This window comes from Oncorhynchus keta, chromosome 4 (genome assembly GCF_023373465.1).
Source record: "Oncorhynchus keta strain PuntledgeMale-10-30-2019 chromosome 4, Oket_V2, whole genome shotgun sequence".
Taxonomy (NCBI): domain Eukaryota; kingdom Metazoa; phylum Chordata; class Actinopteri; order Salmoniformes; family Salmonidae; genus Oncorhynchus; species Oncorhynchus keta.
In genome coordinates this window covers 22,239,736-22,253,073 of record NC_068424.1, presented here as the reverse complement: position 1 = coordinate 22,253,073, position 13,338 = coordinate 22,239,736, and the positions used below count along the sequence as shown (strand labels likewise).

The 13,338-nt window shown below is 39.3% G+C and overlaps 1 protein-coding gene across 4 annotated transcripts in view; it reads right to left on the bottom strand.

Annotated features, from left to right (window-relative positions):
• LOC118370878 (lethal(3)malignant brain tumor-like protein 4) overlaps positions 1-13,124 on the bottom strand; it is a 138,751-nt gene extending 125,627 nt beyond the window's left edge. For all 4 annotated transcript variants that reach the window (XM_035756099.1, XM_035756111.1, XM_035756119.1 and 1 more), the window contains exons 1-2: positions 12,987-13,124; positions 5,095-5,202 (exon numbers count right to left, since the gene is read on the bottom strand). The gene's annotated coding sequence lies outside the window, so the exon portion shown is untranslated. The remainder of the gene's footprint in view (positions 1-5,094; positions 5,203-12,986) is intronic.
• Between the last annotated feature and the right edge of the window lie 214 nt (positions 13,125-13,338).

Below are 13,338 nucleotides of genomic sequence, written 5' to 3'. Positions count from 1 at the left end.
ATCCTGTATATGTAATTATTGGCGGAGAGTCACGTCATATTTTCCAATATACTTTAGGCTTACCGTAGGCGACCTGAGTCTGACTAGTGTTGAGTAATGTACTGTTAAAAGTGGTGTAGGTCTTACTTAAAGATCATATTGAAGTTAGTGTAACCTTTATTTAACTAGGCAAGTCAAGTAAGAACAAATGCTTATTTACAAGGACAGGCTAGTCCTTCCTCCATGTCGGGGAATTTAACCCCAGTCTCCTGCGACCGGCACGAAACAGGGATTCATTAGCTAAATAGTCCAGTACTGTACTCCCGACTGTCACGTTGTACAGCACCATATTTTCCATTCCATCCTTATGGAAACCCAGAGGGTTTTTAATTTTTCTTGGAATAGAAACACCATAATATTAATGAAATTAATCCCAAATTCTAAAAGTAATTGGAAAGGTAGATACAAATTATTTGTGACATTGTGGTTACAATAAAGAATGTAAACAAGATGTAAACAAGATGCTGTGTTTTTATTTACAGTAGTGATGGACAGCTGGTGGAATTTTGAAAGCAGGTTTTCAAACACTTGTCGCCCGATTAGCAGGACAAACGACTCTTTATAGCCCAGCTACTGTAGGTGTGAACATCCCCCTACCTGCAATGTATTTGATGCTTAAGTACTCTGAAGTTTTACATTTCTAACTAAAAACAGCAGTACAGTATTTCTTCCTCAACATCTTTATGCTTAGTTAATAAAATACCTAGAAACAAACAGCTTTCTTGGCAAACAGGCAGAGACACGGGCGACAGCTGATGCATTGGTCTAGAGCCAGGCGGCATTGGTGGAGAGTCAGGCGGAGAATGACGCGTTGAAGAGGGCGAGGAATGAGATGGAGTGACAATCCATACCAGGCACACCTATGAGCTCTGGAACTCCACCTCCGACAGGCAGAGTCAACATACCTGCCGGGTTCGTCAGGTTGTCAGTTCACCCTGATATTTCCATTCCTCCCTCTTCTGACAAAAATAACTTGACCAACTGCTCACCAGGCACAGCAAGGGCCGTCCAGACAGTTATGCTGCTCCGTTATTCCAAGGATGTGTAACCAAAGAGAAATACCACAAGTGGGCAGAGAATACCAACTGGGATAGATCCCGAGGCAAATGTGGCTTACCAGTGAACCTCCGGGTGTTCATCATTAACACTGTGTCTCAGAAGTTTCTGTCCATGACTGATGCAACCCGAAAAAGAGTTAATGAGTACTTGATGTCACGAGAAAGTCTGGACATGGCCTGCTCTCCCTTATGTAAAGAATTTGGCACTTTCCCATGTTTACTATAGTATGTACTGTAGGCTATGTTTACTTGTCAGACTGCACAGTAGCCTAATAAACAAATGCAGGTGGCTTATATCTTCAAAACATATGCCAGTCCACGTGATCGAAGCAATCTTGAAGAGTGGAATCCGATTGGTCAGACCAGCATTGGGTAGACCTAAGCATGGGTGCTTCCTGTTTTAGTTTCTGCCTATAGGAGGGGAGCAACAAGATGGAGTCATGGTCAGATTTGCCAAAAGGAGGGCGGGGGAGGGCCTTGTATGCATCGCAGAAGTTAGAGTTGTCGAGTGTGCTAATCGCTCATGTACTGCAATCGATATGCTGACAGAATTTAGGGAGCCTTGTTCTCAGATTAGCATTGTTAAAATTACCAGCTACAATAAATGCAGCCTCGGGATATATGGTTCCCAGTTTGCATAAAGTCCAATGAAGTTCCATGATGGCATCTTGCGGGGGGACTATCCACGGCTGTGACGATAACTGAGGCGGGATATAATACGGTCGGCATTTGATTGTGAGGAATTCAAGGTCAGGTGAACAAAAGGACTTGAGTTCATGCATGTTGTTACAATTACACCATGAGTTGTTAATCATGAAACATGCACTCCCGCCCTTCTTCTTACCAGAGAGATGTTTGTTCCTGATGGACTGAAAATCCCGTTGGCTGTCCAGACTCCAACAGCATGTCCCCAGCTAGCCATGTCTCCGTGAAACAGAGTATGTTACAATCCCGGATATCTCTGTCAAGAAAGCAACTCTTTCCCTAATTTCGTCAACTTTGTTAACTTCTTTGGGATAGGGGGCAGCATTTTCACTTTTAAATGAATAGCGTGCCCAGAGTAAACTGCCTCCTACTCAGTCCCAGATGCTAATATATGCATATTATTATTAGTATTGGATAGAAAACACTGAAGCTTCTAAAACTGTTTGAATGATGTCTGTGAGTATAACAGAACTCATATGGCAGGCAAAAACCTGAGAAAAAATCCAAACAGAAAGTGGGAAATCTGAGGTTTGTAGTTTTTGAACTCAGCCCCTATCGAATACAGTGGGATATGGGTAATTTTGCACTTCCTAAGGCTTCCACTAGATGTCAACCGTTTTTAGAGCGTGGTTTCAGGCTTCTACTGTGAAGGGGGGCCGGATGAGAGCTGTTTGACTAAGGGATCTGGCAGCAGCCTCATTCTCAGTCAAGCGCATTTCACATGAGAGGTAGCTTTCGTTACATTGCTTTTCTACAGACAATGGAATTCTCCGGTTGGAACATTATAGAACATTTATGATAAAAACATCCTAAAGATTGATTCTAAACTTAGTTTGACAAGTTTCTACGACCTGTAATATAACTTTTTGAACTTTTCGTCCGACGTTCGGTTGGACCTGAAAGCGTGTTTCGATTGGTTTACCAAACGCCCAAACAAGAGAAGCTATTTGGACATAATTGATGGACTTTATGGAACAAATCAAACATTTATTGTCGAACTGGGATTCCTGGTAGTGCATTCTGATGAAGATCATCAAAGGTAAGTGAATATTTATAATGCTCTTTCTGACCAATGTTGACTGCGCAACATGGCGGATACTTCTTTTGGCTGTTTTGGGCTCTGAGCGCCATACTCAGATTATGCTTTTTCCGTAAAGTTTTTTTGAAATCTGACACAGTGGTTGCATTAAGGAGAAATGTATCTATATTTCCATGTATAACAAATGTATTTTCATCAACATTTATAATGAGTATATCTGTAAATTCATATGGCTCTCTGAAAAATCACTGTATGTTTTGGAACTACTAAACATAACACGCCAATGTAAAATGAGATTTTTGGATATAAATATGCACTTTATCGAACAAAACATACATGTATTGTGTAACATGTAGTCCTGAGTGTCATCAGATGTAGATCATCAAAGGTTAGTGATTCATTTTATATCTTTGTGCTTTTTGTGACTCCTATCTTTGGCTGGAAAATAGGCTGGGTTTTTCTGTGACTTGGTGGTGACCTAACAATCGTTTGTGGAGCTTTCGCTGTAAAGCATTTTTTAAATCAGACACTGTTTCTGGATTAACGAGAATGTTATCTTTAAAATGGTGCCTAATACTTGTATGTTTGAGAAATTTGATTTATAAGATTTTCCTTGATTTGTATTTGGCGCCCTGCAATTTCATTGGCTGTTGGCTAGCGGAACCCCATTCCCAGACAGGTTAACTAGGGATTGAACATTAGCGTGTAAAATACTCGGAAGCGGTGGGTGGTGTGCGTGCATCCGAAGCCGCACTAGAAGACGGCGCCAGCACCCTCTCCTCCGACGGCATTGTTTTGTGGTCAGCCTCTGGAATCAGTTCAAATGCCCTGGGAGTTGCAGGCAAAGGGTTCGCTTTGGGACAGTTGTATTCCTGGTCGTAGTGCTGGTTGTGCTGGTAAGTTGATATCTCTCTGATATCCAACAGTTCCTCCCGGCTGTATGCAATAACACTTAAGGTTTTCTGGGCTAACAATTGAATAAATAATACATCAAAAAATATTAAAAACTGCACAGTTTCCTAAGGACTTGAGGCAAAGCTGCCATCTTTATCAGCGCCATCTTGAATCTAATGACTAGGGAGTAGTTTAGGATAAAAATGGAATAGACCTAAGCACAGGCAAAATCCTAGAGGAAAACGTTCAGTCTTCTTTCCCAAAGACACTGGGAGATAAATTCACCTTTGAGCAGAATAATAACATAAAACACAAGGCCAAATCTACACTGGAGTTGCTTACCAAGATGACATTTAATGGTCCTGAGTGGCATAATTACAGTTTTGACTTAAATCGTCTTGAAAATATAAGGGAAAAATTTAAAATGGCTGTCTACCAATGATCAACAACTAACTTGACCTTCCTTGAATATTTTTTTAAGAATAAATGTGCACATATTGTACAATTCAGGTGTGCAAAGCTCTTAGAGACTAAAAGCCCATTTATGCTTGAGACGAAAATGTGGTCAGAAGCGCCGTATGACGCAATTGCGGAGCCTCCATCGGCATACAGAAGGACAAATTGAGCTCTGTACCGCATCGCCGTGTCCTGCCCAAATGTTATAACAATGCGGGGAGCGTCGTATAGCACTGCATTGACATAATTGGTTGACGGTAGGGCCAGTATAAACACAACCTCACTTCCTTGACAACTTCCTTCATAACAGCTCTGCTCAGCGAAGCGCAATAAGTATTAATGCCCTGATTTCTGCATTGGAACGACCATGCAGAGCCTTTCACCAAGAAAGGCTCACAAATATCACATAAGTATTCACACCCTTGAGTCAATACTCAAGAATGTGAATACTTACGTAAATTTGTTATTTCTGCATTTCATTTTCAATAAATGTTTTAATATTTCAAAAAAATACATGTTTTCACTTTGTCATTATGGGGTATTGTGTGTAGTTTGATGAGGAAAAAAACAACTTAATCTATTTTAGAATAAGGCTGTAACGTAACAAAATGTGGAAAAAGTCAATGGGTCTGAATACTTTCCAAAAGCACTGTATATCTGGGACTGAATGTAAGGTAAGTGGGTGAGATTTAAAAAAAATATTTAATCAATTTTGAATTCAGGCTGTAACACAACATGTGGAATAAGTCAAGGGGTACGAATACTTTCTGAAGGCACTGTAACCACAAGATAATCGTGTATGACCCTGAAAGGGACTTAAATCATCATTCTGACCATTGACCACTGGTACCCTCATGTTAAGTGAACTCTCTAGCGGTTCTGTGAAACTCCAAAGTGACTCACCGTTTGGTATGTGCACCCGCCCAGTCTTTCGGCCAATCAGGGACTCCTTCTCCGAGCTTCCATTCCAATCACATTCTATGTCTTCACAGATCTATTAGAAGCCAGAGACTGAAAAGAACAAAAACACATTGGTTCAGAATGATAGGCAAACATGCAATAGTCAATTAATGCAATGCATTTTACTTTGTTTACACTCCAATTCATGTAAACGTACCATATTCTAAAAAGTAGAAACAACTACTTGTGAGGCAAAGTCCTCTGCCATCTAGCGTTAAGTGTCCCCAAAACGACCTAGAGATTTCATTTTTTTTTGTTATCAATAAGGTTTGTTTATAAACTACAGCTTAAATAATACTGCAATGAGGATTTGATTGAATGGCTCCCATATTCTCCCTTTAAATGCCACTGCATTCCCAGGCAGTCAATAGAACCTTCCATATTAGATAGGGAGGGCCTATTATTAATTGGTGGAGTGACGGGAAGGTCTCCAGGAGGTGTGACAGAGAGAGGGGGAAGGGAGCTAGTGCTTGAGGAGGCCTGAAGGTGAGTGTGGATGATCTGACTACAGCCTCTCTGATTAACTGGGAGAGGGTGGCTGCCAAGGCTCTGGGCATGGGGTGCCGTTGTGTGGCGTAACCCTCCCTTGCGGGACTAAGTACAGTAGGGCTAGCTCTTCATGTAAATATTGCATTGCACATCGAGTTTACATTTTAGTCATTTAGCAGAGGTTTCAGCCCACAGCATGTCCTTTGACCTTCAGTAAAGTGGTTGGCGAAGGACCAACCGTGTAAACAACATAGCCTTATTAAGCCCACCACAACACTAAAAGCTAAGCACAATTTATATTTTCCAGCCAACTCCACTGCTGTTATCCAAAGAGACAATTACACCCCAGCCCCAGGAGACCATCTACAGCAACAGGCCTTTGTAATGCAGCATGAACTGTGTACCTGACAGGAATTAATAAAGTTATCAACAGGCTCCAATTCCATAGAGATAATAGGATGGATGTTGCCACCTTGACCTGATGCTAGGGGGGGGGGGGGTATTAATGCCTGCTACCTAAAATAGATTCCATTTACCTTGATGGTGTGATGCACTACTCCTGGGTATTGTTTATTGGTCACAAATGAGCTCTGTTACACAAACATGCATAAGTCGAATAAAGATAATGGCAGCCCAGCGGCCATTACAAGCATACATCATTCTCCAGACAGAAAGAGAGGTGTGAGAAAAATAGAGAGATCTAGATAGAGCGAAAAAAGATAAAGAAAAAAAAGAGGGAGCTGGATTTTTTTTTTAAGTAATGAAAAAAAGAGAGAGAGAAACCTCAGCTGGATATGTATAGGTGTATTTTTTGCCCACTACATGCATTTACAGTAAAGGGACCCATTACGTGTTACATTGACAAATCTAACTGAAGGTGGTGGCCATTTGCATGCCTCCACAATGAATCAGTCCAAGACAGATCCATCATAAACACGGCTCCTTTATGTCACTTCTGCATAACAAGAAAACGAAATATCTGACACACAGAGGCTGGTCTATTTTTGTTCACAATAACAGAGCTCGCTAAGAGCATCCAATAAACACTGCACAAAAACAGCATTCACATTATAATGGAGACTCCACAAAAGTGTTCAATGGATGGAAAAGGGAAAAGAGAAAGATACCAGCAGGGACATTGAGGAAAATATGTTAATGGTTATCTGATGTTTTCAGTGCATTCATGGCAAAAGGAGGGAAGTGAATCGGTCCTTTCTCAAAGTTTTAAGGCTTGGTGTTTGTAGTCAGTACAAGCCTTTCAACCTACAGTTAAACTCTCCCTTTGTCTGTTGAGCAGCTTAGCTCAGTCTCTCTCTATGTGCGCTGACAATGAGGAGCAAAACAAATCACTATTCAACCGCCCGTGGGACAAAAGAAAGACAAATTGTAATCTGTCCTAATCTGATTGATGGCAGAGGCCCTGCCGTAGGCTGCCATACAGATGAAATATCTCTGAGACATCTATAATTGGTCTCCCTAAATTATTTGGGTTGCGACTCCTGCTGGAAGTGGATCCCCAATTATCTCCTGTGTCATCTGAGAATACACCCTGCGTCCGATAGTTGGGGATTCACAGAACGCTTATAGAACACTTATGGAATGCTTATTCTCGGTTCACTGGCACATTTGAATGCAGGCTGAATTAAATGTACAGGTATTATTAAGCAATGCTGTTAAGTGTCAAATATAGCCTGGTAAATGCATACTTTCTGGAAAATAGAAAAGATAAAGGGGAATTCATATCATCCTAATAGACACAATGAATGTGGTGGCGTCAAACCCTTTTTCATCCATTTACTGCTGGGACATCATCTATTCCCTTTCGAAAATGTAATTACTACACAACAAATTTGAGATCAGAATTTTAGCACACAGTGTTAAATGTAGCACTTTCTTAGAAATGATATGTCACCCACCGAAACAGATTTAAACTAACACGTTTCAAAGTGTTCACAAACTAACACCCTTGGAGTGTTGGGCCTTAACACCATGGGTGTGGCAAATTCGGACTTAAATTAGGATTGTATTGAACAGGCAAAACATAATATAATATATAATATAATATATGCCATTTAGCAGACGCTTTTATCCAAAGCGACTTACAATCATGTGTGCATACATTCTATGTATGGGTGGTCCCGGGAATCGAACCCACTACCCTGGCGTTACAAGCGCCATGCTCTACCAACTGAGCTACAGAAGGACCACATAAAATGTGTAGTGACCAATAAACTTAGATTTGATTTTATTTAGTGTTACAGTATTTTGGGGGGGGGTATTGTAACATCACAGGTTGTAAAGCCTTATTTGAATATTGCCCAGCATGCCATTCAAGTCAATTTGAGTGACAGACATGCCTGTTGCATTCAATAACTCTTCATCCTGAAGCTGCCCAAGTGACTGCCAAAGTGAATATGTTTCAATTTAAAGTGAACCCTGTATGACCATATATTGCACATTTGGTAAGGTCTTTAATTGTGCAACATTGTGGTCTGAAAATTCTGGCTCATGGGCCACATCAGACCTGCAAATCACAATAAACTGGTTTGTGAAGTGATTAGTAATTCCTATCAGAATCCAGCAAATAATTGGAATATTATATCACCCACAACCTGTATTCAGAATGACTGCTAAGGTGAAGGACTTGACAAACAAGACTACCTAAACCATATAAACTGGAACCACCATCTCAGTAACGGGTGCAATAGGTCCAACCCGTTACAGGTTGGATTCGTTTAGAAATTGTATAAAATCAATTAATCAAACAACATGCATGCAGAAACATAGATATAAAAAAAACTATTCTAAAAATCTACCTGCAACAAAGCATTCTGGGAAAAAGGATAGAGGCCCCTCCTAGGACTTTTTCACTCAGAGAATTAAAGAAAACCACACAGTGTTTATTCCACTGTGATTCAAATAACACTTCATTTGTTCACCAGAAGTGGGGTCAATTTCAATCCCACTAGAATCAACACTCAGATATAACAATCACAGCACTTTTAACCTTAACACCAAGATTTTAACACTTGCAAAGTCTGATTTATCCTATGCAAGGAGAAAATGTCTAAAGCTGTGGAAGAAGGCCAAAAGATACATTTAGACTAGCTTTATAGGCTTAAAACACATTTCTCCTATGGCTCCAATCACTTCATCCTTAGTTTCTATTTGAGGATTATCAGTAAACACAGTTGTTTTTTGTCAACAACAGTGTACAAACACTGTAATGCATGAGGGCACTTTGGCTAAGGGTTTTTGGAGCTTTAGTATGCGGTATGCTCAGGGAATAGGGACCACCCACTCCCCCCTGAGTCTACACAGCATGAGGCTACACAAATTCGCACATTTTCCTGGACTTAGCAGATACCCGCGTCTCATTTGCTTCAACACAACAAAAGGAGAGAGCCTGGAGGCCATAGACAAACCGGGTCAACGGAGTGTTATTGTGCCCTGGGTTTTCATTTTTCATAGAAACTGGCTCAAAGAAACCAAGCAAGCTGGGATCAAATTTGTTTTGATTTGATTGGGAACTGCCTATGGAAAATGCCTGGCGAGTGATGAATAGCACACCGACACATTGTGACAAAATGTACCAAACACAATGATTGGATTTCCAACACAAATGACTACAGGGTACGTCCTGTTTTATTCTGTTGCAAAGGGAAAACATTGATTTGTTCTTAATCTAAACAATGCCCCCAGACTGCATGCTGGTGGCACTCTCAATATACTCCTCAAGTGTAGTAAAATGGCTCCTGATTCAAAGTCAACGTAGGCTTGATCAATAGTCGGTCTCTGAGGCTGGTGAGAAAAATGTAACTTGCACACATTTACATTCTATTGAAACGGGAAACCTGCTGTTTCAAGACAACCTGCTTTGTCAATGCCATGAAGATATAAGCTTATAGCACACTAAGCACCGTATGAAATTGAGCAGTTAGGCTTAAATGTCCTTGGCATACAATGGCAACAAATGTCACCATGTTATCATATAGACTACATCAGAGTGCATATATGAGGAGAATAAATATTATAGATGCAGAACTACACTCAAGGCACACATTTGTCTCTCTCAGTGACATATACGTAAGTATGTTCAAAATAATTATGCTGACACCCTTTTGTTCTGTACATGAAGGCCACATAATTGAACTTAGTTGAATGTCAGACCAGCCTTGGCACTGACTAAGCTACTCAATTCAATCTCAAATAAAAATGAATAGGTCCAGTATCTGATACACATAGTATCCATGAATGAAGAATCCGTTAAATGGCTATGCATCATATAATTTTATCACCAGATTTCAATGACAATTCCGATCATCAAGATTTCATGACCTGATGCAAGAAATGAATGGGATGGCAAAGTAGAAACTTCATGTCTACAGCATGTCTGTTGCCAGATTAAGTTGAAAAACTGATCTTGATCAATTGAAATTACTTAACAACATCTATTATTGTTTTGTATAGTGGTAGATAACCAGAAAGCCCATTTACAACTGCTTTGGAAAGTCAGTGCATTCTCTTTTAGTAATCCTGTCAAAGATAAGACAGTGTAATCCAAAACTAGAGAGACCTTTTCTATTTTAGGGCAATGCCTTCTCTATTTCAGTTGTGAATAACATTTCCAAATACATACAGCATATATTGCTCAACCTGTTGCATTAGATTAAATAATCACATATTCAATGCAGGGATTTGACTGAAATTATACACTTCAGTCACATTACTAGTAATGACTGGGTTCTATAATTGAGGCTAAACGTACAATTGAAATCAACAGTGTTTTCCCCTATTGAGGTTGCCAGCATGTTGCTCAAAAATGGCTATGTGCCCCAGACCTGTGATTGGCTTTCCTCCTATTGAAATCTAAAACAATGGCCAACTAGTGCCATGTCCCAAAAAATGGACATACACAAAGAATTACATCCATTCAACATCGTTTTTAACAAACACAATAAAACTACAACTAATAAACCTAAACAGAGGCGGTCACTGACACGTTCTGTGAAGGGAGAGAGCCAAGCCAATACTGCAATACTGAAGTATTTAAGTTAACAGGATAGTCTACGTGACAGAAACCTCTGTAATACTTAACTGTGTGTACTGTACAGTGCCATGAGAGCAAATAATGCAGGAAAACATGGCTGAATGCTCCTTAACAGATTATTCAAGCTGAAACATTAGATGACTAAAGAACCCTAGGCTTGCATTACAAGTCTTACAATGAAGTGTTATAGCATTGATTTATATGCTTTACAGTCAGTATGAAATGTATCTTAACTTGATTTATGATATAAAGTGTCCATGTAAGTAAATAGAATGTACTCTCAGCCTCCAAAAAAGTCCTTGATCCATCAGCAAGAAGCATGTCCATCAGAAAGGAGAAAGGTTCCCTTCACTCAAATCACATGAAGTGTACATGAAAGTTCAAGTTCAATACCATTTCAACTGATTAGAAAAATATCATTTTTCAGTTCTACAACATAAATATAATCATAAATGTAATATGACATACCATCTTAGCTTGACAGCAGAAGAAAAATGCAAAAACTAAGGGATGACTTCACAAAGCCTGTGCAACATTCTCTAGAGATCTTAAAGTCACAACGTAAGTTAGGATACGGTTCCACACGTTGTCAGATAAGATTTACAATTACTAACACACCAGAGACAAAAATCACAGTTTGTGATTTGTTATTGTTGAATAGTTCTTCCATGGATACACAAACTGAATCGTGGATTCTCAAGCCAAAACTATTTATTCATGTTTAATATGTGTGTGCTATAACAGGAAGTGTTGTGTGGCAGCAATAGAGCAGTGTGGAAAGCAGGAAGCTTATGAACAACTTCCCGACACTGACATCGAAATAAACACCACAACGATCTATCCTTTGATGTGTCTTTCTGACAATCACTCAGCAAGACACAAAATCACTCTCCTTCAAAGTGAATGTAAATCATAAAATACTGAATGGGAATGACGTTGTGATGCTATAGTATAAACTTGACATAACCCACTGGGCACACACTGGTTGAATCAAAGTTGTTTCTACGTAATTTCATTGAAATGAAGTTGACTTCTGTTCCCAGTGGGATGGGTTTATTTTCTCAGAAATTACAACAAACAGAGGTTATTCCTTAAAACACTAATGAGTAGTGTTTTAGTGAGTAATAATAATTGAATGACTAGAGACCTAAAGTTAAAACAATATTTGAAAAAGCAACAAAACATAAATTGGGGTGTCTACTGCTATGTTTTAGGCCTATCTATTCTCATTTGGATACTTTAGTGACTGTTTGTTTGCCTGTGGTAACATTTTTATGCATAACATTTTTTTTTAAATAAGCGCTTACATCATTCTTAACTCAACCGGTGTATATCATTCCCAATGTACCTATTTTTTCATCAGTTTTCTTCAGGTAAAATTATAAGAGTGCATCAAAACATTTCATTTGAATAGGATAAGGGGTTGACAATTATTAGTTGGGTTGAATGAAAATCATTATTGTTAGAATAAGGAAACTAACCTTAATCTCGGGAATGAGCTCTTATTTTATATGCAATTTCTGGATAAATTGCAGGAATTAAACAAACAATGGGTTGATGTTACAGTGTAACTGAAAAAAAAAAACACTTGACAAGTTGACATTTAGGCCCAAGGTTTTAACAAACAAAACATGACAAACCTTAAACCTGGTTGTTTCAAATAAGCAGAAAATGTAGATGTTGTTCAACAAAATGAGGTAATTTAAATATCAGGGCCAAACAACTAAATAAAACTGACACTCCACCCAACTAGAAAACGACCTGGATGAGAAGATAGCCCTGAAGTCAAGGAAATACAAACAACGTAGCAAAGCTTCATTAATAACTTGTTACAATTGTAACTAGTCTCCTCGCACACAGACAGTTGTAACTCATCACGATGACACATTGTTACCTACCAAAAATCCTAACGTGCAAGGTTAAGACGAAACATTTCCGAGAAAAATTATAGTTTCACTTAGCTTGACTGCCTTGCTGCGCATTGTTTAGCCTACACTATCGTGTCACATGTTTGGAAAACGTTACAGCAACAAATTGACGAATATATAGACAGTTATTTTACTTCATTTAGTGGATCAGTAGTTGAGGGAAGGAGCATCTTATATGTTCGCTAGTTTAACAGGAGAAAACATGAGAGATTAGAGCGAGGATTGTCATCAACGCATCTGAACACGATGGCAAAACCCGACACGCCATTCGAATTGTTTTCGTCCCACATATTGGAGCACCCCTATAGTGTGTGCTTGATCATCTTTTAAAAACAAAGTGCAGTTGTATGAAATGTTGAAGTCCTTACCCACACTGCTGTCGTTTTGCCCCTCAATGTTGTGACAGGCACTGGTGACAGGAGGAATAATGTTCTCTTGCTGCGGTTGTGCGCATGCTCTCGAACAGCCCTCTACTGGAAGAGTCAAAACGAAATATTAGATTGTGATCGAACAGGTGTGAAATATCGTGGCAGGGAACACGATATATGGATATATTTTTAAAAGGTACAAGACAAAAAAAGAGTAAAGGGGATTGTATAAAATGTACATACTTTCTTACTGTAAATATAATTATCCAAGAAAATATTAAAAGACTAAGCAGTTGACCTTTCCTTATCAAGTCATCTTCGTCAAATGACCTATTTTCAAGTTTGTGTAGGC